Source organism: Phoca vitulina, unplaced genomic scaffold (genome assembly GCF_004348235.1).
Source record: "Phoca vitulina isolate PV1807 unplaced genomic scaffold, GSC_HSeal_1.0 scaffold2, whole genome shotgun sequence".
NCBI classification, from domain to species: Eukaryota; Metazoa; Chordata; class Mammalia; order Carnivora; family Phocidae; genus Phoca; species Phoca vitulina.
The window spans coordinates 84,114,966-84,137,655 of record NW_022589705.1 but is presented as its reverse complement, the minus strand read 5'-3'; the positions used below and the strand labels follow the sequence as shown (position 1 = coordinate 84,137,655).

The window sequence follows — 22,690 nt, the reverse complement described above, 5'->3', positions numbered from 1 at the left end:
AGTGGGGTTTGGTTAGGTGAGACAGACAGTGAGTTAGTTAATTAGTTAAGGAGCTATCGGGATTGTATGTGTAGGTGGTTGTATTTTTTTTAAGATTTATTTATTTTAGAGGTGGGGGAGGGGCAGAGGGAGAGGGAGAGTCTCAAGCAGACAGAGTCCAAAGCAGGGCTGGATATCACAACCCTGAGATCAGGACCTGAGCCGAAACCGAGTCCGAAGCTTAACCAACTGCGCCCGCCAGGCGCCCCCCGGTGGTTGTATTTTAAATAATGACCAAGATAAAATCTCACCATTAGGCTCACATTCTCTTATTTTTGGCCCTCAAACATAAGTGACCATTGCCTTATCAAAATCTAGATTATAAAGATGACAATGAGATTTGGAATCTTGCAACACATTTTAACATCAGCGTAGCCTTTCTTAACAGTTTCAACATTTCCCCCAATCCATCTCTCAACAACAAAATTGTCCCAACTACTCAGCACCTACTAGTGATACAAATCCCACCCCATCAAACTTTCCCAAGGAAGTAAGACCACTTAAAAGAATTTTTTTCCCTGGTTCATTCTTTTCTGCATCTGTTTCTATATCTACATACAAACCATGTGCCAGAATCACAATTTTACATCTGCAAGTGATCAAGGCTGTTAGAATTTCAAAGAATACAAAGAACATAGCAGTATTAGTTGATTAACAGATTCAGAATACAAGGCACTAATGCACACATAAGATTTATGAGGGGCACCCATTACAACTGGAAACTGAAGTCTAAATTCCTCAGTCTGTCACTCGAGGCCCTGGCATGCTAGTCATTATCTTTTCCTTGCCCTGGACAGACTGATCTATTCAATATTTCCTGAGGACAAATTCCTTCATGTTATACTTTTGCCCGGACATCTCCCCTGCCTGGAATGGCCGTCATCTCCTCCTCCACCTCATCAAATCGGTTCAAGAAACAATTCAATGCCATGCCCTTCAGTGGAACTCTTCCATAACCACTACTCATTAATTCTTCCCTTCTTGAGCACCTACTGCCATCTAGCATATAAGCATATACTACCATGATAGAGGTATTATTCTCTTAAACAGTACACTCATTTGTGTGTGTGTGTTTGTGTTTAAAGATTTTATTTATCTGTTTGAGAGAGAGAGAGAGAGCATGAGTGAGGGGAAGGGCAGAGGGAGACGGAGAAGCGGACTCCCCGCTGAGCTGTGAGCCCCATGCGGGGCTTGATCCCAACATCCTGGGATCATGACCTGAGCTGAACTGAGCCACCCAGGCGCCCCTTTTTGTGTGTTTATACCACATTACTCCAACTATTATGCAAAAGTCCTTAAGGTTAGTAGAGACTTGTCATTCCTTTATACTCGCACCAGTACAATGTTATAAATATAACAGTTATTCAATAAAGATCGGTTTAAGGAAAAAGAGTATTTCCTCTCACTTAATACTGTAGAGCTCTCCACAAGAGCATGAATACCATTTTTCTACTTCTTTATCTCCTACAAACACCTAACAGACACTAAATGCACTGAAATAAATGCTCAATTATAGTCTCCTGGCACGTGCTTCCAATTACATCTTTAATTAAGTCAACAAATACTCATTAAGTATCTACTATGAGCCAGGCACTAGGCTAGACATCATTCTCATTTGTTTTCAATTTATCATGTTCATTGACATGCTGAAAGGTCCAACACTTGATCATAATAAGCTAAAGAAGCCCTGAACCTCCTTGCCTGCAATCAGATGACCTCATTTTATTGATCAATGAAATGCAACTAATTGCAACTACCTGCAGGGCACCACGCGAACTTGTAGTTACTCCTGTCAGAGACTACACAGAGCACTTCATTGCTCAATTGTATGTCAATCTCTCATCAATTACCATTCTTCAAGAGAATATTCCTCAAAAAACAACTATGAAAGACAATATGAACTGATATTATATATTAGAAACAGACTTGTCAGGTGTGATAACGGTATGGTGGTTATGTAATAGAGTATCCTTACTCTAGGGGGTTACACATCTGCAGGGTATCAAATAGTTAAGAAAAAAATGGATACATATATACAAATATACATATATACTACGTAAGTACAATAAGGCAAACAGTTGACAATTACTGAATCCAGCTAAAAGGTGTAAGTATTTATTAGATTATTAGCTTTTTCTGTAAGTTCAAAATTTTTCGTAAGAAGGTAGTGGGGAAAAATGTTCCTCTTAAAAATTTTATTTCTAAGTTGTAACTACTTGGTTTTGAGCACAAGCTTCAAGGCATAATTAGACAAAAACTGATCGAGACAGTACTATAGGATCCACAAACTGAACCACTGAAACGCGTGAGATATTGACAAAAGAGGTAAGGAAGAGGAAAAACCAGCCATGGCAAAGACAACTTCCAATCCAGACTAGGCCCGGTCCTTAATAAGCAGCCTTGGGCTCAGAAGAAGACACCGTATTTTAGAGCCCTGCTTCTAGAAAGCAGCTGTTCAGTACAACACATGCAGACCCAATCTTTCAGCCTCAGCCTCCCAGGAAGACAGTCTACGATGGGAAACTAAGCCACAGACTCACAGTAACAATATATATTAATACGGCTTTCTAAATAAATTTGCTCATGAGTACTTTTCTGAAAATACAATTTATTTTTTATTGCTGTTGTCACTTAAGCAGATGTTAAGAACTATAATCACAACCACCAATGTAATAACTGATTCAGAAAAGGATCATCAGTGAAAGCTAAAACCATTTGGTAGGAGAATAAGATATTCACAATGTCTCAAAGTCACCCCACAGATTACTTATAAAGGGGAGTAAGTACCTTTTAATGAAGAAGTCAAATTTACCATCAACAATAATGGAGCAGACTAACATTATGTGCCTCCCAATAAGATACAAAGGAAACCTCACAGCATCATCTATGTGGTATTTCTTACCAAAAATGTTTACCCTGCATCTCAGCATGAGAAAACAATCAGACAAATCCAGCTTACGGGACATTATAACTGGCCCAGACTCTTCAAAAGAGGAAGTGTTATTAGACACACACAGAAGTTAAGAGTGGAGATTTTCTAGATCAGGGGTCTTCAAACTAAAGTTTTACCAGAATACAGCCATGCCCATTCATTTACATATTGTCTCTGGGTGCTTTTCTCTTCAAGAAGATAGTATGGCCCGCAAAGCCAAAAATATTTACTATCTGGTCCTTCATAGAAAGTTTGCCAATCCCTGCTCTAGATTAAAAGGGGCATGAGGACCAAATGTAACAAGAAATCCTTGAAGTGGATTCTAAAGGGGAGGGAAAGCAATAAAGAACATTGATGGAACAACTGGGATATCTGAAAATGAACTAATATTGGACAATGTCATATCAATGTTGAATGCAGAATTATTTAGTGGTTACAGGTTATGATGAATGCAACTTGCTTTCAAATGTTTCAGAAAAAAAATTAGACAAACAGAAAAAAGCAATTATGACTAAAGATTAACAATCGTGAATTTAGATCAGTCGTTCTCAAACTTTTTGATCTCAGGACTCCTTTGCACTCTTAAAAATTACTGAAGACCCCAAAGGGCTTTTGTTTATATGAATCTAGATTTGCCATATAAAAAATTAAAACTGAGAAAATTTTTAAACACATATTAATTTTCAAATTATAATAAGCTCATTATATATTACCATAAGTAACATTTTTATGAAAAGTAATTTTCCAAATTCAAAAAATTTAGTAAGAAGAGTGGCACTGGTTTTGCACTTTTGCAACTCTCTTTAACGTCTGTTGTTGAAATATCATACCTGTTTCTGCGTCATGCTTACAATATGGCATTTTGTTGTATGAGAAGAAAATAACAACTTCACACACTATGCACTTGAAAAAAGAGTGCCTTGATAGCCTTTTAAGATGATGAAAGATATTCTTCTATGATACTATACCTAACTTGACAAGTAGTAGTTTCTCACAGGTTAGTTGTAATATGGAATCTGAAGCCATATCCACAGGAACTTTTCATACGCTGTTACATTAAAATCCATTGGTCTATCTTGCACTTTGAATGGATCTTTTACCAATCATGATTTTATAAAATCATGCCTTGATCATCTGGTAAATACTGGTTCACTAAGTTGAAAGATATGCAGATTTTAAATGCTGACACATTTCATTGTACAGTATCAAAAAATCACTATTGTTTTTTTGTTTTGTTTTGTAAAGATTTTATTTATTTGACAGAGAGATAGAGTGCCCAAGTAGGCAGAGCGGCAGGCAGAGGGAGAGGGAGAAGCTGACTCCCCGCTGAGGAGGGAGCCCGATGCGGGGCTCGATCCCAGGACTCTGGGATCATGACCTGAGCCGAAGGCAGACGCTTAACCAACTGAGCCACCCAGGCGCCCAAAAAAATCACTACGATTAATATACCACCAATCCTGTCAAAAAAGACTAAGTGTTGGGAAGCTGACAAGCTCAGAGTGACAGATATAAGTTACAAAATTCTAATTTTTGCTTGAAATCTGAATTTTATCATTGGCAATAGGTACTTTCAGTTGTTTTCCTTGAAGGACAAACTTCATTTCACTCATTTCCCAAAAAAGTCTTCCAAATACCCAAATCTGAGTAACCCCCTTTGTCACTAATTCTTTCAAGTAAAAATGATGTTTCATGAAAAAAGAGGTTAATTAGCTTGCAACTCAAACAACCAACTCTTCAAATAAACACTATACCCTGATATGTAGAAGTATTTCACCCCATTTCAACACAAGGAATATTAAAAAGATGTGTATTCAGGGGCGCCTGGGTGGCTCAGATGGTTAAGCGTCTGCCTTCGGCTCAGGTCATGATCCCGGGGTCCTGGGATCGAGCCCCACATCGGGCTCCTGGCTCAGCGGGGAGCCTGCTTCTCCCTCTCCCTCTGCCTCTCTCCCTGCTCATGCTCTCTCTCTCTCTCTCTCTCTCTCAAATGAATAAAAAAAAAAAAAAGATGTGTATTCAAAAATCAAATTTTAATAAAATTAGTAATTTTTACTGCTTCATCAAGAACATTTTTTTAAAGCTTTTATTTATTTATTTGACAGAGAGAGCACAAACAGCAGGGGAGGGCAGAGGGGGAAGCTAGACTCTCCACTGAGCAGGGAGCCCGATGTGGGACTCGATCCCGGGACCCTGGGATCATGACCTGAGCCAAAGGCAGGTGCTTAACCTACTGAGCCACTCAGGCTCCCCAAGAACATTCTTAAATGAAACTGCCATTTGTTGTTTTACTGCAAGTGTGTCACAAACATAATTATTACTAATACAATTTGATACCACTACCTTGATTTGTGCTAAGGCACCAACAGCTTTATCCACCATTGATTGCTTTTGCACATCAGTACAAATATCACCACAGTGGGAAAGACAAATGACATCTTAGTATTATTATGAAAATAGTTCTGACCTTGGAGATCCCCTTAAGGGGTCTTGGGGCCCCCAGGGATCTGTAAATAACCCTTTGAGAACCACTGATATAGGTGAAAGGTATATGAGCGCTCATAATACTATTCACTCAATTGTTTAATAGGTTTAGAAATTTTCCAAAAAAATAATTGAAGAGTAAAAAAAAACCATAAAGAATTCTCAACTCTTTTAAAGAGCAAGAGAAAACTCCTTCAGCAATATTAATGAATAGGTGGCACAGCAATGTTCTTTTGAAAAACAAAGAACAGTAGTGGAAATTAGCTGTCCAATGAAGGCCCAGTACAAAAATTCAACCCCCTGGGGTTTATTTCAAGAATAATCCACGTAACAAGGAACTACCAACAACAAAACAAATACAGATCCACAGACCCTTGTTTTGGGCTAAATATATTATGGAATTCAGAATTTTTTAGATTTTTGGAAAGATAATATAATAGGGACTAGGGCAATATGCAGTAGGCAAACACATCGATATTTCCACAGTTTAAATATATGAATAATCATGGGGTGCCTGGATGGCTCAGTCAGTAGAGCATGCCACTCTTGATCTCGGGGTTGTGAGTTTGAGACCCCACACTGGGGGTAGAGTTTATTTAAAAAGCATATATATATATAGGGGCACCTGGGTGGCTCAGTCGTTAAGCCTCTCTGCCTTCGGCTCAGGTCATGATCCCAGGGTCCTGGGATCGAGCCCCGCATCGGGCTCCCTGCTCGGCGGGAAGCCTGCTTCTCCCTCTCCCACTCCCCCTGCTTGTGTTCCCTCTCTCGCTGTGTCTCTCTGTCAAATAAATAAAATCTTTTAAAATATATATATATTATATATTGTGTATATACACACACACACACACACACACACACACATACATATATATGAATACTAATACTAAGTAGGATAAATAAACCTCATAAATAGCCTCACTTAAGTTCAGGTCAGATTTTGCTATGAAGTGAATCATGTTTTTCATTTAAGTGCTTTTTGGGTTTTGACACTGCACATAAATAACTGCAGACTCCTTGGGAATACGCTATGCTCCTACTCAAATAATTCCATCAGCCCGCCCTAGTATCTATTTATGGGGCAAGGTTAGGTAGAGAAGAGATTTTCAAGAGAACTGTATTTGTGATTCCAATGAAGTTGCATATTCCATTGAAGAATTGGAAAACCCACATTAACAGGAACAGGTGGTTAGGAATAGGCACAGTGCCAAAATAAATCACTTTCATCAGGAGTCAGTGACCAGAGAGACCATGGGCTAGGACAGTACAGCACCAATGGTGTTGGACTGGAATTGTTATAATAAAATCACAGGCAGCCAGCTGGGGACCTTAGAGCTACATATAATTCTCTAAGGCTGAAAATAGGTCCTTGAACAAGAGAAAGATAATTAAAAATTAAAACTATCGATCAACTTATACCTAAAATATGTAACGAATATATGTCAATCCCACTTATTCAAAGATCAGAATTTGGAGGCAAATTATTGTAACCCTTACGGGGCGCCTGCGTGGCTCAGTTGGTTAAGCGGCTGCCTTCAGCTCAGGTCATGATCCTGGAGTCCCGGGATCGAGTCCTGCATCGGGCTCCCTGCTCAGTGGGGAGTCTGCTTCTCCCTCTGACCCTCCACCCTCTCATGCTCTATCTCATTCTCTCTCTCTCAAATAAATAAATAAAATCTTTAAAAAAAAAAAAATTATTGTAACCCTTAGCTGAAACACTGGCAAATTCCTGATACTGCTTCTTAACCAGATTCTAATTTAGTAATCCATGGCAAAGTGGTATACTAGAAATAGTGAACTGAGAGTCCAGGAGATCTCAGTGCTCATCTCAATTCTGCCACCAACTAGCTCTACAGCCTGAGCCAAGAACAGAGCAGACATCCAGCAAATGTGATTATTAAATCAACGACCCTAACTTTTTTATGCCTCTAATTCATCATTTGTAATAGAGAACACTGGATTAAAAGAATTTTAAAGGTCTCTTTTAGCTACAAATTCTTTAATAAAAATCCAGGTTTATTCATGTGACTGGAGCTGGTCAGAATTTACTTTAAGTTTTAAAGAAAGACAGGGTTCTTGACTGAAGAGAAAAAAGTAAGTTTTCTAGCAAAGTAAGAGCATGCACAAGACTTCTGTATTAAGAACAAACGAGAGGGCACCTGGGTGGCTCAGTCGGTTAAGCGTCTGCCTTCGGCTCGGGTCACGATCCCAGGGTCCTGGGGTCGAGCCCCGCGTCGGGTTCCCTGCTCAGCGGGGAGCCTGCTTCTCCCTCTGCCCCTCCCTCTGCTCGTGATTTCTCTCTCTCAAGTAAATAAATAAAATCTTTAAAAAAAAAAAAAAAAAGAACGAGAGAGTATAATCTGACCTGTAACACGTGTCCCCAAGGACCTTATCAACTCAAAAAACTTTAGTGGTGACCTTAAAGACTACCTAGTCCAAATCATTCACTTTACAGGTGAGAAAACGGAGAATTACATTATATGCCCAAGGTCATACTATCTGGCTATGGCAACACTAAGACTAAAACCCAAATTTCCCTAGCTCCCAGTCAAATGCGATCTTTCTTGTAACCCAAGGCCTCTAGAACTGCGTAACTTCAATGCTATCTGTAGCATGGCAATTCCTTCAATCAACATATGCTCTTTTAGGACCTCTAATTCTACTATATCATGTAGACATACGAGGCGGGCAATGAATTCTAGGCAGGTAGATCCAAAAACTCAGGGGCGCCTGGGTGGCTGTCGGTTCAGCGTCTGCCTTCAGCTCAGGTCATGATCCCAGAGTTCTGGGATCAAGCCCGGAATCGGAATCGGGCTCTCTGCTACTCCCTCTCCCTCTGCCTGCCGCTCTGCCTACTTGTGCTCTCTCTCTCTGTCAAATAAATAATCTTAAAAAAAAAAAGGATTTATTAAAAAAATCCAAAAACTCAGAAAATATCTGCAAATCACTTATCTGATGAGACACTAGTATCCAAAATATACAAAGAACTTTTATAAATCAACAATAAAAAGGCAAATAAACAATTTTAGAAATGGTAAAGGATCTGCATAGACCTTTCTCCAAAGAAATATATACCAATGGCCAATAAGCACATGAAAAGATGCTCCATCATCATTAGTCATTAGGGAAATACAAATCAAAACCACCACACAATACCATGTCACACCCACTAGCATGGCTATAATCAAAAAGGATAGGGCGCCTGGGTGGCTCAGGTGGTTAAGCGTCTGCCTTCGGCTCGGGTCATGATCCCAGAGTCCTGGGATCGAGTCCCACGTCAGGCTCTCTGCTCAGCAGGGAGTCTGCTTCTCCCTCTCACTCTCCCTCTCTCTCAAATAAATAAATAAAATCTTAAAAAAAAAAAAAGAATAACAAGGGTTGTGAGGATGTGGACAAATTAGAATCCACATACATTGCTGGTAGGAATGCAAAAATGGTGCAGACAAATGGCGTGAAAAAAATCTCATAGTTCCTGAAAAAGTTAAAAGTTACCACATGACCCAGCAATTCCATTCTAGGTATATATCTGAGAGAAATGAAAACCTGTGCCAACACATAAACTTGTACAGCAATATTTATTCAGAATAGCCCAAAGTGGAAACAACCCAAGTGTCTTTCAACTGATGAATAAACAAAATGTGGTACATTCATACAATGGGGTATTATTCAGCCCTAAAAATGAAGTACAGATACAACATGGATAAAACTTGAAAACACTGTGGTAAGTGAAAGAAGCCAGACACAACAGTCCACATATTGTATGATTTCCATTTATATAAAATGTCCAGAATAGGCAAATCCACAGAGAGACAGAAAATGATTACGGTTGCCAGGTTCTGGAGGTAGGAGAGAATGGAGAGTGACTGCTAATGGTATGGGGTTTCTTTTGGGGTGATGAAAATGGGTCTGAAATTAAATAGTGGTGATGGTTGTGAATTTTATGGTATGTGATTACATCAATATATATTTTTGTTGGTTTTAAAGATTTATTTATTGGGGTGCCTGGGTGGCTCAGTGGGTTAAGCGTCAGCCTTCGGCTCAGTCATGATCCCAGGGTCCTGGGATCAAGCCCCGCATCAGGCTCCCCGCTCAGCAGGGAGCCTTCTTCTCCCTCTCCCACTCCCCCTGCTTCTGCTCTCTCTCTCTGTCAAATGGATAAATAAAATCTTTTTTTTAATAAAAAAATTTTTTTAAGATTTTATTTTATTTATTTATTAGAGAGAGAGAGAGCACAAGGACCCCAGGAGAGTGATTTATTTATTAGAGAGAGAGTGAGCACAAGCCAGGGCAGGGGAGGGGCAGAGGGAGAGTGAGAGAATCTCAAGCAGACTCCCGCTGAGCACAGAGCCCCACACAGTGCTTTATCTCACAACCCTGATATCATGACCTGAGCTGAAATCAAGAGTCAGTCGCTTAATGAACTGAGCCACCCAGGCACCCCTGTTGGTTTTATTTTAAAACACACACAGAGACACCAAAGTGAACTTCTCACTCATGCCCTTTTGGATTGGAATAAGAAAATACCAACACAAGATTAATGCACTGAAGTCTCAATTCATTACTTACTGAACCAGGCATGTGCTATAAAATGGGAACACAGAGAAAATACTGTTCTTATGATATTCATAGTTCATTACAAGCAGACAAAAGCAAGCAAATAATTAGAACAACATGGTAAGGGCAACAAGTGTTTCGGAAGATGTACTACAACAAAAACAGAAGTACAGAAGGAGCGGATTGATAATGAGTTAGGAAAGGTTTCATAGAAGAGATCTAAACGAGATTTTAAGACTTCTAGTCTATAGGTGAGAAAACTGAGATTCAGGAAAGTTTCACAAATTTGCCCAGAGTCACACTGGGAATAAAAGGCAGAACTTGGAATTAAATCCAGGTCTCCATGATCTCTTCTCCTTAATGTATCGTTTTATCTCTCCTTAATCATTATCCAGTCTAATTCAATATGCTTCAATTTTTATATTCTGCATTCCCAGTGACTAGTAGTAGTAGTAGCTCTTGCATGGCAGGTACAATATACATTTGCTGCAGACACTGTTCCTATGTGTTAGAGCTAAGGGAAAGCTAACAGCTGTTAGCTGGAGAAATCCTAGCCAAGAGAAACCCAACACAAGGTCACTTCTCAAAAACACTTTTTAGGTTTTTCCAAAGAGTAGGGAAGAGCCTCCAATGCTACAGCCAGACTAGCCCGAGGGAGAGATGCAAAGAAATCTTTTCATCAAAGAGATGGAAAGGCAGGTCTTACCAAGAACTGGTTACAGCAATGCAGAGATCATGCAGTACTTATTGCAGCAAAATCAAGTGCTGACAGCTGAGCTAGATCAAGCCGCATGAAGCTGTTTAAAAAAAAAAAAAAAAAAAAAAAACTAGAAGCACTTAAATCCTAAAAATGCCTCCAAACAACTGCAGGAAACTGACACACGACAAGAGTGGGATTCAGTTAAAGCAGCTCAAGAGTTAAATCCATAAAACAACTCACAGCTCATACTGGTAGCTCACACCTCCCACTTGGTTTACCTTTTTTCCACATAGAAAAGGTAAGCTGTTTTCTCAGTTCCCAGAGAATCCGATACCCTTCAAATGTTTCTCAGCTTGCTAGACGGCTAAACCAGGACATAGGAATGACGCAGCAACATCCCCCTCTAACAGCAGGAAGGGAATCAGGGACTAGAAAAAGAAATGAGTAGCTGGGAATGATCTTCCTTCCCGTTCCAAACACCACAGGCTTGTCCTACTTCTACAAGAGAGGTGACTATTACAGGACACTCATCCCAAACCAATTTTTTTCTCTTTCAGACCAGGATTAACCTTTTAAATTTAATTCCATTTAATTTTGTTCTCGTGTCCTTAAGACAAGTTGCTTCATGGATTTCTCATTTGTAAAATGGGACTAAATATGCTTGATTCTAGACCCTACCTCTCACATACGAATGTTATTTGAAGGAAATGGTATTTAAGGTACTTGGAAAAGTTAAAAGCATAACATAACAATAGCCAACATTTATTGTATGTTTACTTCGTGTCATTCTAAGCCCTTTGCATCAACTCATTTCTTTCTCACAACACTAGGAGGCAGATACTATTAACCGTATTTTTCAGATGAGTAAACTGAGGCACAAAGAGGTACAGTTCCTTTCCTGAGTTTACACAAAAATCACATGGTAGGGCTGGAATTCAAACCCAGGCCATGCTGGTCAGTAAATGTGATATTACTAAACTAACATAATTGTAATGCATAATGCATAAGCCATATGATAGCATATGGCTTAAGGAAGCAAACACAATAACCTAGTCAAACATTCAATATCTGAATTTTACTTTGTTCTCACCACCATATACTTCATCTGTACGCATTCTGAACTCAGCACGTAACAGATACATGTATGTGGAACACAGGCTCTGGAGTCACCCAGACCTAGTCATATATGTGACAATATGTCACTTAATAGCAAGGGCAAGTTACTTAACTATGTTTCAGTGTCCTCACGTGTAAAACAGGGATAATAGCTACCATGTAGAATTATTTAAGGAAGGACTAAATGCATTATAAATTCATCTGAGGATAGTAGCTGGCCTTATAGGAAGTGCTAACCAAACGTCATTAGCTACTATTGTTAATATTATTTCACTCTGCCATTTTACCTATTTTCCATATAAACAAACACTTAAAAAAAATGTGTTTCAAAGCTGTCACATCATTTTGAAACAGGCATATGTACTGGATCTCACATTTCTGTATCTCCATAGCTCAGTAATATTTTCCAGTACCTTTATAATCCATGGAACACTGCTGCTGACGTAGGCATCTGTTCTACCATTTTGAAGATAGAGCTGCAGTGTTTCTTACATGTCAAAAGACATACTGCAAACTCTTATCTCTTAATACAAATTGTCACAGACTTATCTCAATACAAATTACATTTCTGGGGCGCCTGGGTGGCTCAGTCGTTAAGCGTCTGCCTTCAGCTCAGGTCATGATCCCAGGGTCCTGGGATCGAGTCCCACATCAGGCTCCCTGCTCGGCGGGAAGCCTGCTTCTCTCTCTCCCACTCCCCCTGCTTGTGTTCCCTCTCTCGCTGTCTCTCTCTCTCTGTTGAAAAATAAATAAAATCTTTAAAAAAAAAAAAAAACAAATTACATTTCTGACTAATTGGTAAACTGACTTTGAGACTCACTGTGAATGGCTTTTTATCAAAACACCTCAAGTTAAAATAGCAGTATCTTTTCAGATATTATTTACTTCACCTCATTTGACAAATCTGAAGCCCAAAGAGTAAAGTAGCTTGCTCAAGTCTACGTAGCTAAATAATGACAAAAACTGAACCAGAACCTCCAGACTCACTTAGTCCAAAGCTCTTTATCATCTCTCTGGGCTGAATAATTCCATTTCCTGTACAAGAAGGTGATAAACATCTGAGAACAGAGAATGACTCAAATCTCTAAGGACAAAAAAAATTTCGGGATACAAGGCTTCCATGATCCTTTAACATAGCAAAACAGCAACAAAAAGTGGCATTACTCAATACTGTTTCCTTCTCAAAAAATCATGTCACCTCAAAACTTTGCTCTCCTACATGTGTATTAGCCTAACCCACATCTGCTCATGCTGCTACTTCCCAGCTATCTCTGCAACTTTCTGAAACTGTCTTGGCAAATTCAGGTCAAAATCCTAATAACAAACTCCAGGGAACTGTCACAGTACCGTGTTATTATAGCAAATACTCCTGAAAATAAATGGGGCTTAGAAATTCTATTATACTGAGATTCTCAGTGTAATTATTTTTGCTGTGATAGAATCTGATGTGGGTTTTTTTTTTTTTTTCCAGAAATAGCCTTCCATAAAAATACTAACATAAGAGAGAAGACATAAAAGTTTTCTCATTAAGGCCACTTAACTGATATTCATTAAACTTTCCCAAATTTTCTGGAGCATTTCAAATCTCACATGAGTTTAAAGAACTTAATTCATAACACTCTTTCCAAAAGTCTGCTCTAAAAAAAGAAATGTCTGCCTTCATGTACTATTTTTTATATTTAAGCAGAATCAAGAGCAGAAGTGGGCAATCTATTTTACAAACAAGCCATAGCAGGATTGGGGAGACAGGGAGAGAGAGAACAGGAAGACTAGCAAGTCAAATCAATTATTTACTTAAAAGTCCACAGGGTACAGAGCACTACGAGATGCACAGTGCCAACCTGCTCCACCCCTTCTCAGCTAGTCAGTACAGGCCCCAAGATGAACACCAGAGTCCAACAACCAGCCAAGTCCCAGGTAAAATGGCCTTACCAGGCTCAGTGGGGCCAAACACACATATTTTTAACTCCAAGTCAAAGAACAGAGGTTCAAGGAAGAAGATGATCAATAGCTTAAATATTGACAAGAGATTAAGGAAGACAAAGGCTATGAAAATGACTGAATATATGGACACTGGGTCTTTTGAAAGGGCATTTACAGTAAAGTGTTGGACACAGAAACAAGACAGGAAGGGTGTTAAAGAATGAGGAGTACGAAAGAAAAGGCTGCATAGGGAATGCTCTGTTTTTAGATGTTTGAGAGTAAAAGAAAAAAAAAATACGGCAGTAACTCTAAGAGATAGAAAGGCAGGGGGATTTTATTTATTTAGGATAGAAAAGACATCAGTGTACTCCTAATCTCAAAGGAAGGACTCAATAAAGAGTGCAAGGGATGCAATCAACAGATGCAAGACAGACAGGAATAGGTTAAGAGTGAGGTCCTCCATGAAGTGCATACTAGGGAACGGGATGGTGAAGAAGAATGATCCATGTGGATCCTGAAAGTCACCAAACGCAATGAGAACAGAGGAGAGCAAATGGTAGGGACTTTGAAAAATCAGAAGCTGTGCAAAAATAGCAAAAAATGGTCTAGAAGCAACAGTGAAGGACCAGAAATATATTAATTGCTCCCCCTGTCCAAGGAATGACAAAATATTCAACCAGCAAAAATATGAATAGTAACATTCATTAGAGAAAAAAACTTGTTTTCAGTTGTGTGTTAGGAGATGGAGGAAATGCTGGGAGAAAAGATTAAGAACCTAGGACTTTGCTCACATTTGTGCAAAGGTTATACCAGACCCAATACAAGCAGCTGGTAAAGGAACAGCAGGAATGAGGTGGAGAGCGGTGAGGTTGAGCTTTATAATACTGAGAAGAGAGAACATTGAAGAAATTATCAACAGCACACATGAAGAAAAGCTAAAAACTTTTATGGCTGTGGATAATGGGGAGAATTAAGAAAGGCAGAGACCCCCAAAAAAGTGCCAGATATCAATGACAGCTAGTCTCCAGCACTAACTACACTTTCAAGCAGAATGACCTTCAAATCCCACTTTCCCAGAAGACGGACCCTGAAACTTCCTTAGATGTCATTTGCCAGACTAGCAATTTGCCGAATTGTGTCAAGAGTGTGTTTGTTTTCTGAATCGGACATTTATTTTTTTTTTAAGATTTTATTTATTTATTTGACAGAGAGCGACACAGCGAGAGAGGGAACACAAGCAGGGGGAGTGGGAGAGGGAGAAGCAGGCTTCCCGCCGAGCAGGGAGCCCGATGCGGGGCTCGATCCCAGGACCCTGGGAACATGACTTGAGCCAAAGGCAGACGCTTAACGACTGAGCCACCAGCCGCCCCTCGGACATTTATTTTTATGAAGGATTTGTTGAAAGCTCTACAAAAAGATATGAGACATTATCCAAAAGTGACTATCCTTGACAAGAACTAGGGCTAGATCATATTTGGTCTTTGAAGCCCTCCCCGCCCACTCCTACACACACAGGACAGAAAAGGCTAGATAACACCAGTTAATATGTGGGTAGCACTTCATTGATTCGAATTACTGCCTAATCAATTATCTCCTCCCCCTTCCTTATTCCTATTCTTATGACTGCTCCCCGAGGGACATTTCTTTTTTTTTTTTTTTTTTTAAAGATTTTATTTATTTATTTGAGAGAGAGAGAATGAGAGAGAGCACGAGCGGGAAGAGGGTCAGAGGGAGAAGCAGACCCCCCGCCGAGCAGGGAGCCCAATGTGGGACTCGATCCTGGGACTCCAGGATCATGACCTGAGCTGAAGGCAGTCGCTTAACCAACTGAGCCACCCAGGCGCCCCCGAGGGACATTTCTTAAACCCCCTATGAGCTTTAGTTTCCTCATCTGCAAAGCAGGAGTAACAGTACCCATTTCATGAAACACTGAAGAGTTAGCAGACATCAGGTACCTGCTACAGAGTAGATGCTAATGAAATGACAGATAATATATTCTACTATCACATGCTGCAGTAACAAAAACCGGAAGACTATTTTAACTATATCATGATAAATTAAACCATCCAAGGTGAACCAGTGTATTGCCACACTGTGTTGTCAATGTATACAGGACAAATGAAAAAATTCTAAAGTCACCAATGCATTCCAAAAATTCCTCCGAACTTGATAGGTCGTCTAACTAACAATGATATTATTTATTAGGATACAATTTCTATAACTAATAACTTATACAATGTTTAACGGTTTGAAATGTACTATATATATTTTTTTTTTTCCAAAAGAATGTTTCCAAAATAAAGGAAACCTTTTAACTTCCGCTTCAATCCCAAGGCAATTTTAGAGACTCTCAACATATCTCAAATAAATGGTGTCGTGGGGTACCTGGGTGGCTCAGTTGGTTAAGCATGATTCTTGGTTTTGGCTCAGGTCACAATCTCAGGGTCATGAGGTCGAGCCCCATGTCTGGCTCAGCGCTCAGCGCGGAGTCTGCTTGAGATTCTGGCCCTCAAAATCTTAAATAAATAAATAAACAGTATCATAAAAGCATGTGGATATAGAGTAATATTTAGCAGAGAATTTGAGGCAAAAAGGCTATCTCGTTTGTCGCCTTCTCCAACTTCAGTTAACTAGTTATCACAAATGCCCCCCAGTTTTACCAATCTCATAATCTTACATTTACCTTTCTTTTTCCACATCATCATTAACTCCTATCTCTTCCCTCTTCAAAACTTCTAAATATACTCCTTTTCTAAGTCCCTAAATTCAGGTCCTCATAGTATGCACATCTGAATTTCTACAAAAATCCTTAAGTGGCTTCTTTTCCAATAATCTATGTAACACCTCCTGATTAATCAGTCTACAATTCTATATTTATCAATGCCTTACCTCTATAAACCTTCAGTGGTTCCTAAATGGTAGCAAGATCAAGTCCAAATGCCCCAGTATAATGTTCAAGACTGTTCATAATTCAAGCATTACCTTCCTAATCTTATCTCCTCCTTGTCCATAATCTAAACTCTATTATTGGAGCAGACAAGTATTCTTTTTTTTCCCCACAGTTCCAGAGAAAGTGGTTTATTGTTTTTAGAACAAAATAAGATGCTTTCAGAACTCTTGTTAGTGAAAAACTGTTAGAACTTTTAGAACAGAAAGGTTGAAAACTTTTCTAAAACATTATTTTGGCAACTGATGAAGTAGGCACTTCAACAGAGAAAACTTCCCACCTGCAAGCGTGTGGAGCTCGAGCTGCCAGATTAGATCCAGCTAAGGGCTTAGAAGCGGGGCTCGCGCTTGCGGCCGGTGTACTGAGTGTCAGGTCTGACCTCCCGGCCCTGAGGCCTGCGGCGCTCCTTCTTCACCACCCACTCATGGCTTCTTACCACCCCGTGCCTCACAATCCTGTATGGGACCTTATGCAGGAGACACAGCTCTCAGTGGATGGATGGAGCAGCCTGGCTGGCACCCAAGCTAATCCAGGGAGGGAAAAATGGTGATCCTCCTCAAGTGGCCTCAGATACCCCTTCCACAACAGAAGTCCCCACTTTTGGACACCCTCTCCTCCCCCAGTGATATCGCCTGGGGCCAAAGCAGTTGTTTAGTAGGAGAGCAGGAGGTGAGAGGCCCCACTCCCTCCCAGGCATCTTTGTGGTAGATGACTACCTGTTTAGGTGTGTTTACTTGTTAGGTGTTGCCTATGGGGCAAGCAGGGGCCCAAGCTACTTTTGGGGCAACACAGGCCAGGATCAGCTCATGAGAGCCTGGCACTATCCAAGGAGAGCCAGAGGCCCCAAGCCCGGTGCTACCACTTCAGATCCTAGCCTGGCTGTGGGGTCGGCATGCCTGGTACAGACCAAGTGGGGGCTCCCAGCAACTCCAGATGTCTGAGGCAGGAAAACAAAGAAACAAAGCTGCCAGCTCATGGAAGCCCCAACAATGATCCTCAAGGGTGGAGCATACAAGTATTCTTAGGTCCAATCAATAATACAAGTTTATCCCAGTCTCAACATCTTTGTTCTTTTGTTGCCCTGGCCTGGAAAACCATTCCCTTCTTTCTGTCTATTCACGTTCTATCTATCCATCATTGTAAAACTCCACTCTAACCGCCTCCATGAAGACCTCACAGATCACTCAGCCCAGACTAATCTCAGTAAACTCTTACCTGTCATTCTGACATAAGTTAGGAGCGTAACAGACCTCCTAGAGCAGGTACCACTGTACCACAGATTCAGGGACATTTTCACCAAAGAATACTAAATTTTCCATAAGGCTAAATTATTCAATATAAAGACTTTCATCTGAGATGATGCCCTTTCATTTCTGTTTTAAAATTAGTTCCATCTTTTCTGAAATAGTGGTATTAAGAAGGTTGTTTTTCATTTTTGTGTCCTTACTTGGAAAACAAAAAGTTCTTTTGAAATATGAATGGTTTATCAAATGAAAGCTCCAGAATCACCAGTCAGTATCACCCCTTTTTGCATTAACATATGATCCAATATTGTCATGGAACCATTTCAAAAACCAGGTACTGTCTCCCCAATTAGAATGTTAAATTCCTTAGAACAAGGGCTACATACAATACTTCTTTTGTCTTTTTGTTTTGTCCACATTAATTAGCCCTGGGTTAAATATATAACAGGTACTATGAATTGAACAGAATTGACTAAATTACTGGCTTTTAAATATGATGTGGGGGCACCCGGGTGGCTCAGTGGGTTAAGCGTCTGCCTTCAGCTCAGGTCATGATCCCAAGGTCCTGGGATCGAGCCCCGCATCAGGCTCCCTGCTCTGCAGGAAGCCTGCTTCTCCCTCTCCCACTCCCCCTGCTTGTGTTCCCTCTCTCGCTGTCTCTCTGTCAAATAAATAAAAATTATAAATAAATAAATAAATAAATAAATAAAAAGATGTGAAACTGACCAAATATGTAAATGAAGCCAGTGTTCCTTGTCTCCTCTCTACCTCTCTTCCCTAAAGATTCTCTGCACTCTTCTCGACTGTACCCACTTAATGAACAGCCACCTACTTCCCCTATTTCTGCCCTAATCCCACTCCTCTTACCTTTTATGATCAGAAATTTTATCCCCCCCCCCCACCATTACCTTATTATTCCTCCCTACTCCATTAACTGCCTCACTACTAAGCCATCTATTTTTTCATCACACTTCTTTATGATCCTGACAGTCTCTTTCAAGTCATGGTGGGATCCACTATTAAAAAAGTCTAACATAATCAACAGTCCTCAAATTCCTACAAAAAAAAAATTTAGCATATGCTGGAAAGTATCTAATTTTATCAAATTATATTAAGAATATCTCCTATCATGGGGCGCCTGGGTGGCCCAGTCGTTAAGCGTCTGCCTTCAGCTCGGGTCATGATCTCAGGGTCCTGGGATCGAGCCCTCCATCGGGCTCCCTGCTCTGCAAGAAGCCTGCCTCTCCCTCTCCCACTCCCCCTGCTTGTGTTCCCCTTCTCGCTGTGTCTCTGTCAAATAAATAAATAAAATCTAAAAAAAAAAAAGAGTATCTTATATCGTACTCCAGTACAGCTGTGGCAGAAAGCATAAAAACTGGTATTCCTGGGGCGCCTGGGTGGCTCAGTCACTGGTTGAGGGCGCAACTCTTGGTTTCGGCTCAGGTCAAGGTCTCATGGGTCTCGGGATGGAGCCCCACCTCAGGTTCTGTGCACTCCACAAGGAGTCTGCTTGAAGATTCCCTCCCTCCCCCCTTCTCTGTCTCTGTCTCTGTCTCTCCCAAATAAATAAATCTTTAAAAAACAACTGGTATTCCCGATGTAAACCTACCGGCAATCATTACTTTGTTACACAAACAGCCTAAACTACCTCGGTAGTATCTTACATATTCAATCAGCTTTTGTATACTCAGGAACAGTCTTCCATTTTAAAGACATTTAATACATCTTTAAGTTTATCAAGATCTAAAAATGATATTCTTCCTCTCCTAGGGAACATAAGCCAACGTTGGCCTCATTTACTTAGGGAAGAATGATCTTAAATGCACATAGTTCATAAAATCATTATGTGCTCATTGTAATGTTCAATTGCAAGCTCAGGAGTCAAATCCTAGCTTGGCATTCATCAGCTGTGTTGACTTTAGGCATACTGATCTCCTATATTAAGGAATTTTTATCTATTAAATGGGGATAATAATAGTATCTACCCCAAGGGATTGTTGAGAAAATTAAATAAAGATATAAAAAGCGCTTAAATACAGCGGCTGGCACATAGTCAATAATGTTAGGTATTATTATTACTCCTCAGTGACTAAGAATCCATAGAAAATTTTCAAATCTAATTCTGCTTATTCACTGATACTAGATACAAATCACCAAGATGGCCTAAATAAGACAAACACCCCCAGGTAATTAGGAGGACATACATTATGATAAAGCTGTTCCAGGGTTTTAAAGAGCCAAAAATTAACTACATTTATCTTGCTCAGCATTTAACTTATCCAGTAAACCTGAAACTGGATAAAACCAGAGATTTCTTTACTTTTAGAAATAGGATATGCTGTCAGACCCAGATGAATGATACCATTTTTCCATCTGAACTCTTCAGCCTCCACAGAGAGGCCACACACATAATACCTGGGTAAGTGGGTCAGGAAAATACATTTCACCCTTTAATTATAAGGAGTTCAAATCTGTTCCTATATGTACTAAAAATGTTCTTTTCCCTTTATTTTTTTTTTTAAGATTTTATTTATTTATTTGACAGAGAGAGAGATAGCGAGAGCAGGAACACAAGCAGGGGGAGTGGAAGAGGGAGAAGCAGGCTTCCCGCCGGGCAGGGAGCCCGATGTGGGGCTCGATCCCAGGACCCTGGGATCATGACCTGAGCCGAAGGGAGACGTTTAACGACTGAGCCACAGAGGCGCCCCCGTGTTCTTTTCCTTTTTAAAAAACTATCTTTTAGACAGAAAAAGAGACTAACTTTTATTTTTTTTTATTTTTTTATTTTTTTTAAGATTTTATTTATTTATTTGACAGAGAGAGACACAGCGAGAGAGGGAACACAAGCAGGGGGAGTGGGAGAGGGAGAAGCAGGCTTCCTGCAGAGCAGGGAGCCCGACGCGGGGCTCGATCCCAGGACCCTGGGATCATGACCTGAGCCAAAGGCAGACGCTTAACGACTGAGCCACCCAGGCGCCCCAAAGAGACTAACTTTTAAAAGCTACAAATAAGATACTGATATTAATACAAGATAATGTTTTCATTATAGACAATTTCAATTCAATCAAGAATACAAGTTAAATAAGTTGTATTCGAGGAATGATTTTTATTTATAGGTTCAAAATAAGTGCTGTTATTCAAGTCATCTTGGGAAGCAAGACTCTCTTCCAGCAATGCCACCAAGGCTCAAAACCTTTTTGAAATTCTATTTGCAGATTCTCAAAGATGAAACCTCACACACAAAATCCCTTGTCTCCACCTCTTAGAATTACATCTCATTTATGACCAAAAACCATACTGATTACTCACTTCATCCACCAGACTTGCTTATCTCCAAAAGTTAAATATAATTCCCCCAAAATGAAGACTTATCAGGATTAAAAATGTGCAATATGCTCTAAAGGCAAATTCAAAAGAAGTATAGCACAGCTTGGAAATCTCACTGAAATAAATATATAATTATTTCCCATTTTGGAAACGCCTGGTATTTGTTTTTAAAAAGCAGTCATAGGGGGCGCCTGGGTGGCTCAGTCATTAAGAGTCCGCTTTTGGCTCAGGTCATGATCCCAGAGTCCTGGGATCGAGCCCCACATAGGGCTCTCTGTTCCGCGGGAAGCCTGCTTCTCCCTCTCCCCCTGCTTGTGTTCCCTCTCTCGCTGTGTCTCTCTCTGTCAAATAAATAAAATCTTAAAAAAAAAAAAAAAGCAGTCATAGGGGCGCCTGGGTGGCTCAGTCATTGTGTCTGCCTTCGGCTCAGGTCATGGTCCCAGGGTCCTGGGATCGAGCCCCACATCAGGCTCCCTGCTCAGCGGGCCTTGCTTCTCCCTCTCCCACTCCCCAACTTGTGTTCCCTCTCTGTGTCTCTGTCAAATAAATAAATAAAATCTTTAAAAAATAAAAATAAAAAGCAGTCATATTACCCTATAAATATCCCTGAGATGACCATAAAACCACAATTAACAAAAGTGGAAGTCTGAAATATCGTAACAGATCTATGCAAAAGCAGCAAAAAGATACTGTGGATAACTGAAGTTGTTTAATTTAAACAATCAAACTATCGTGCTTCTGTAACATTGGCTCCCAGAGTGCCTCTGAAGAACAGTGTTTAATATGGTTATTTATATCCATCCTTCTTGAAAATTTACATTTGGTTCACACTGGTTTGGGTAAACTGGAATTCTCCAAAAGAAGGAACTTCCAAGTTGTCTTTTGGAAAAACAAACAAACAAACAAAAAACCAAACTTGTCTTTTGTTCTTTTGTTAGTCGTTTAAAGAGATGGATTTGGAGTAAAAGAGGAAATTATCCCAGTTTAGCTCACCTAAACCTAACACATCCTGCTCCAAATCCCTGGACTGTAACCTATTTCGCACACACTTCAAAATTTGATTAATATCCTTCTTCTAAAGGAAAAAAAAAAAACTGGGGGAGCCTGGATGGCTCGGTCGTTAAGCGTCTGCCTTCGGCTCAGGTCATGGTCCCAGGGTCCTGGGATTGAGTCCCACATCGGGCTCCCTGCTCAGCGGGGAGCCTGCTTCTCCCTCTCCCACTCCCCCAGCTTGTGTTCCCTCTCTAGCTGTCTCTCTCTCTCTGTCAAATAAATAAATAAAATCTTTAAAAAAAAAAGAAAGAAAGAAAGAAAAAAAAATTGGGGGCACCTGGGTGGCCCAGTCGTTAAGCGTCTGCCTTCGGCTCAGGTCATGATCCCAGGGTCCTGGGATTGAGTCCTGCATCGGGCTCCCTGCTCGGCGGGGA

General features: G+C 40.2%; 1 protein-coding gene across 7 annotated transcripts in view; it reads right to left on the bottom strand.

The window, feature by feature from the left end:
• LUZP1 (leucine zipper protein 1) overlaps positions 1-22,690 on the bottom strand; it is a 105,181-nt gene that overhangs the window by 66,384 nt on the left and 16,107 nt on the right. The window contains exon 1 of one of the 7 annotated variants that reach the window (XM_032391528.1): positions 10,985-12,385. The exons of 5 other annotated variants lie outside the window; for them this stretch is intronic. The gene's annotated coding sequence lies outside the window, so the exon portion shown is untranslated. One more of the 7 variants, XM_032391546.1, reaches the window with a different exon arrangement.